The sequence below is a fragment of the Zalophus californianus genome, chromosome 2, assembly GCF_009762305.2.
Source record: "Zalophus californianus isolate mZalCal1 chromosome 2, mZalCal1.pri.v2, whole genome shotgun sequence".
NCBI lineage: Eukaryota > Metazoa > Chordata > Mammalia > Carnivora > Otariidae > Zalophus > Zalophus californianus.
The window spans coordinates 50710848-50717119 of NC_045596.1; the positions used below are offsets into that span (position 1 = coordinate 50710848).

Genomic DNA, 6272 nt, shown 5'->3' on the forward strand with positions numbered 1-6272 from the left:
GTTACCAAACTCAAATTTGGCTGCCTGTTGCTCAAAAGACCATTTACTCGGGACACATGGGTAGCTCAGTTGGTTAAGCATCTGTCTTCAGCTCAGGTCATGATCCCAGGGTCCTGGGATTGAGTACCTCATCGGGTTCCTTGCTCAGTGGGGAGTCTGCTTCTCCCTCTGCCTGCCACTCCCACTGCTTGTGCTCTCTCTCTCTGACAAATAAATAAAATCTCTATTAAAAAAGACCATTACTCAAGAGATGAGTTTTTTATTAGAAAGGAATTTGAGCTTTATTCAGGAGGCTGGCAACGTGGGGAGAAGGTGGACTCTTGTCCAAAAGCCAACTCTGAGGTTTCTGATGGGCACAGGGTTTTTAAAGGGGATTAGGGTAGTAAATCAGCAAAGGGAGTGCAGTGGCCTGCAAAATTTCTTGATCATCTACAGCCTTGATGGTGCAAGCCACAAACATTATCTCAGTGCTCAGGACTTGTGCAAGGGGGTCTGGTGCTTTTTCATTATGTGCGGGAATATTCTGTTCTTTCTGCAAGGGAGGGCAAGTTCTACAGATACACAAAGGAAGGTCAGTAAAATCATATATGCAACCAAAAAAAAAAGCATTTTGCTTACAATTGCTAGGCTAATCAGAAAGCCAAGGTGGCTTCAGATTTGCTGGCTTCTGTGGCCTGGGAAAGTTCTGGTCTTTCATTCCTCAAGGCCAGTGGTCTGCAAATCTCAAAGAAAGGAAATTAGTTCTCTTATAGAACAAGGGACTTGGGTAAGAAAGTAAGAAGTGTGTTAACTTGAAGCAAGTTGACCCTTGAACACTCCGTGTCCAGCTGGCTTCCTGGAATGCTGGTTCTCCAATTCACTAATTCCTCTAACACTAGGAGAGTTAGTGGGCCTCATGGGGGCAGTAGGCAGTTCGGCCTTTTTAGGAATTCAATTAAACCTCGAAGTTGGAGGCTCAGGAGGAATGAAAAAGGGAGAAATTCAGAGAGAGCAAGCCTTCTGGGCCCAATGACATGGATCCCCCTAGTCTCCTGGCCCTCCCTACCCCAGGGCTGCAGCATGCTCAGAATGCCCACCTTACCTACAGCTCACCCAGGACACCAGAACGTAAGTTGCCCGGAGGGGTTAGCAATTACTAGTCGACCTCACCTCTCCAACTTGAAGGAAGTGCCAAGTTTGTTAGTGCCTCCTAGTTTTGCTCCACCAGCTGCTGTTGCAATGGTATGGTCCCACCCTCCCTTGCCCCGGCCAAACTGAGGGCTCCTCCATCCCCTTGAGTATTCCCCATGACAAAGCTATCTCCAAAGATAGAGATGTGGGAAATAGTTTCACACTTTAGTTTATAAGTATATGAGAACATGATATATCTATGTATATGTATCTGCATATGATAGATTTTGGATGAGGGGGCTCAAGAATGACTCTCTAGACATTTCCTTAATCTGTATGCAATGAGTCCTCCCTTGTTGGCCCTCCAATTTACTCCAATGGTGCTTTCACTTTACATGTGGTGCACCGACTGTGGCAAGCCAACCCCGTTTCTGGATTTCTTTCCAAGCATTCTTTTAAATCTCATTGCCCCACCCATGGCCCTGAGTATGGCATGAGCAGCACAAGAGTTCCACTTGAATGTGGTATCTTCTAAAAAGATGTAAATATCCATAAGACCTTGGACAACACAAAGACTCTTGTAAGCAGCCTGGGCCAGCTAGAATATGTTATCTCCACATGCCCCTGAGGATTTGACTTTGATATGTTTCATTTTCACTTGTACTATTTTGTTACAATTAACAAGCTGAAAACCAGTGGGAGAATTCCACCTCAGAACCGGTGTTTTCAATCAGTTGGCTCTGTGTTTCATTGCTCTTTCTTTTAGAGATAAGGGCTAAAATGAATGGATATTGGTCCCCATGTAAGAAGAACCCCAGTAGCACTGTCCTTTCCAACCAAGTGTGTTTAAGTCTTATGTACAAAATATTAGTTGATGACCACCTTCAGGGGCATCCTTGTCTGAATGTCATAGATACCAGTTAAAATGATGTCCATAGGGAAAGATTCCTTGAATGGATTTAATGTCAGCTGGACTTTTTATACTCAAATTTCTAAAATTTCCTGTAGAATATTGAACTCTACAGAATCCAGGGTTGGGTCAGTAAAGGTGACATCCTGATGAACGACCTTACCTAAAGTTTCAGGTGCCAAATTGTTAACACTAAGGACTTTGCTAAGAAGCTCTACCATTTATTTTGTCAGTTGGGCATAGTCTTAAGATTACCTTTCTTTCTAAATCATTAGTAAACTCACTGGATTCTTTTCCAAAAAAATTCTTTTTCCAAGCCTGGAAACTTTTCCATATTCTATTTCATAACTTCCTGTACTAATACCTCCTTTCTTTCCTTCTATCAAGCCTTCTGGAAGAAGGCTTCCTGCTGCCTGCCTGCCCAGGTAATGGCAGCTTTCTCAGAGACATGGAGCAGCTCATGGAGGATGTCTGACATTTTTTAACCTTGCTTTTCAGTTGAAGCTGCTGATGGGACTGGTACCTCTGGGCCTTCAAATTTCTGGAGGATAGAAATTCAAGACCAGGGTGTCAGCGGGCTTTATTTCTCTTGAAGTGTCTCTCCTTGGCTTGCAGATGGTCACTTTCTTGCTGTGTTCTCACATGGCCTTTCCTCTGTGCATAACTTTTTTTGCTCTGTTTTGTTTTTTGCTTTTCTATTTTAATTACAAAAGCAAATTTCCAACCAAAACACAGAAATCAGTCATAGAAAAATAAGAAAAGAAAAATCTCCAAGCTATATAATAAAATCCTGGGAGTTCAGGCTCAGTGTGTATGTTGTAGTGGAGGGAAGACAGACATGACTGGCCATCAAAGATAAGGTAGAGCTATTGGAGATATTGAAGTTGTCCTTAATAATGAGAGAACACAACGATCTCATTGTTCTCATAATGTCCATAAGCATTCTAAAAAGTAAATATATATGTATATATATATATATATATATATTTAATTTAAAGTTTTAAAGTTTTTGTAATGCTTCCAAAATTTTGAGAGTTTGGAGCAATAATGAATTTAAAAAGAAGGTAACTAAATGGACAAATCATCATTCTAAGTCATCACTATTCTTTTTGTTCACGTTTTTGAATTAAGGAAATAAATAAAAATAATACTATATAAAGAAATCTAGACCATGAAGAACTAGAATCAAAAGAATCATAGCTTCATATTCCATTTACATGTTTCCTGGCTTTCCATAAAAACCTTGTAACCTGTTGAAATATATCATAAAACAAAATCAAAAGAATATATAGATTGTTAGTATCAGTTCTTTAAAGTAAAGATTACATTCAACCTCTCTATAAATAAGAAATTACTGGGCTGGGGGATGTCAAGTTTTATCTACGAGGTAAACAAAATTCTGGAGTACTTGGAATGTCCTTATTTAGCATTGAGCCAGAATGGATCAAATTGATTTTGTGGGTATTTTTTGGTCAAGTTTGTACAGAATAGATATATGTTGCAAAATTATGTCAAGATAATTAAAGTCAGTCTATTGGCTTTAAACAAGCTATAAATTTTAAAGGAATGTTCTTTAGGTTTATCTGAATTAATATATTTTTCCTTAACAGTAAACTATATTTTTAACCAGTATGACATTATGAATGTATAAATTAATATATTACTAACATATCAATAATTGTCTAACGAATAGTTTATGTTATTTTTTAAAAAGATTTTATTTATTTGTCAGAGAGAGAAAGAGAGTGAAAGAGAGACACAGAGCGGCAGGCAGAGGGAGATGCAGTCTCCCTGCTGAGCAGGGAGCACGATGCGGGACTTGATCTTAGGACCCTGGGATCATGACCTGAGCTGAAGGCAGACACTTAACTGACTGAGCTGTCCAGGAATCACTTAACCAATACTTTAAAAGGGAAAGAATAATTTTCTGAAATGTAACACTACAAAATACCTAAGAAAATATTTACATGTTATCCAATTTCTTCATTTGGGATTTCCTTGGGTTGTTGTGAGTTTAATAATTTGTGGGTTTTTTTCTATTATTTTGGTGATGATCTTTTCTTGAACCTTATAGGAGACTCTTGTTTTATGACACTGTATTATGAACTTAATTTCAGACAGTTCCAATGTCTCTGGTATGTGATAAATAGAATTATTTTGCAACATTAAAAATAACACCCGAGATATTCCAAGTAATTAAATTATTTATTTTTATTTATTTATTTATTTATTATTATTATTTTTAAAGATTTTATTTATTTATTTGACAGAGAGAGACACAGCGAGAGAGGGAACACAAGCAGGGGGAGTGGGAGAGGGAGAAGCAGGCTTCCCGCGGACCAGGGATCCCCATGTGAGGTTCGATCCCAGGAACCTGGGATCATGACCTGAGCCGAAGGCAGACGCTTAATGACTGAGCCACCCAGGGACCCCGGTAATTAAATTATTTAAAATATGCTGATACTAGTTTAATTTTAACATTTCATAACAGATGCAGATGCAAAAATCAAAGAAAATCTTATTTGTGCATTATGTATATTTTGGTCTTAATGTTGTAAATAAAACAACAAGGAACTAATTGCCATGATAATCAATTTTGTAACAATTCTCTCATTTCAATAGAGATTGTAATAGTAAATAGTAAATAAGCAGATTGAAATGTAAAAAATGTATTTTTTCATTAAAATATGTAAAAATAAAGTAGTAAAAAAGTTGTACCTTAATGTGATAAATGCTAACCATCTTCTAGGAGGATTAATTTTGGAGATATATTGTATATTCTAGGTTATGATCAAGAATCTGCTAACTGACTTAGAAATAAATACCAGGCACTACGTTGAAAGAAATAGCAAAATATATATTTTTAAAAACCTTACCATACTTGTAATTCTTATCTTTTAAAATATATTAAGGAGAAACTAGACAAATTGCAAAATTTGCTCTATCCATAAAATTAAATATTCTTATCTAATTCAGTGTGCTTTCCTAAAGAAACCTATAAAATGTTAACTATATCATTAAAACAATTGAAATATCACGCTTACTGATACTGACCAAACCCTAAGAACTTAACTCCTACAAAAGTAGCAGTATGTGTCATTTGAGACATTTTTAAAAACACCTCCCTAATATTCCTAATTACAGAAACTTGATAAGGAAACAAAGGCCAATTAAATAAATCAATTAAATCACAACAAGTTGACTCAATGGGATTTAAGTTGAAGTTCCAAAATGAACAATATCCCTAATGAAAAAAATATTGTACTGTACCAGCTTTTAATTTTTTAGAAAGCTTGGAAACCATATAGTCATATATATGATCATTAGACATTTGATGAGGGAATATCAATCATTAAATTATTTATTATCTAAATAAATAAAATTGATATATTACTTTGTCATTATTTGTTTTATTATAACTTCAAAAGACAGTAAAAATACAGAACACAGAGGAGAGGAAATAGAAGAGTATTATGCAGAGGATTATGTAACATTTGATTAAGCCATATTATTATAAAATTCATGAATGCATATTCATTTACCCAACAGAAATGGCTAAAGTCAGTTTAAATTAAGTGCTATCACTTAATAGCTATTAAGTGATACTGGGAAATAGTGTTACTGTAATAAAAAGGATCATAAAACAAACTGTACATTAAGAAATTTAACTTGAACAAATTAGATACAACTAAAATGTTAGAAATAGTAACTCTTTTATTACTATTTTATATGAAAAATATGAATTTTCAGAATTATTGATATGTTTGGGAGAATATTAATCTTCCTAGTGCAAAGGAACACGATAGGACTCAAAGGACACTGGAAAATTATATTTTTGAGAATTAAATTTCATTGGATAATAAAGGCTTTGAATATCACCCCTTTGTAAGGCAATAAGGAAACAAAGAATCATTTCAAAGATGACTTGAAATACTCCAATAAGCTTGAAAAATAATTTCTGCATATGGGTGGTTCATACATTGAAACAGTAAGGGAAATAGGCAGATGTGTTTTTTTAAAGAATAGAACTGTAATGTCAATCTGATTTGGGTGAGATTAACAAATTCAGGATAATTAAAGACTAATAGTAAATAATGTGTGTATTTCTGCCACAAGTACCATTTATTAATTCATCAAATACTTGAGTATCTACTGCGGTGTTAAATGGGGCGTCTCTTGATTGGATGGGTTCCCCAAATGTGGGGCCACTGATCAGGTGGAAGCTGGTGGCACAAGCAATGAAAGAATTCAC

At 35.8% G+C, this 6272-nt stretch overlaps 1 pseudogene; it reads right to left on the bottom strand.

Annotated features, from left to right (window-relative positions):
- Positions 1–1367: 1367 nt before the first annotated feature.
- Positions 1368–2498, bottom strand: LOC113925927 (annotated as a pseudogene).
- Between the last annotated feature and the right edge of the window lie 3774 nt (positions 2499–6272).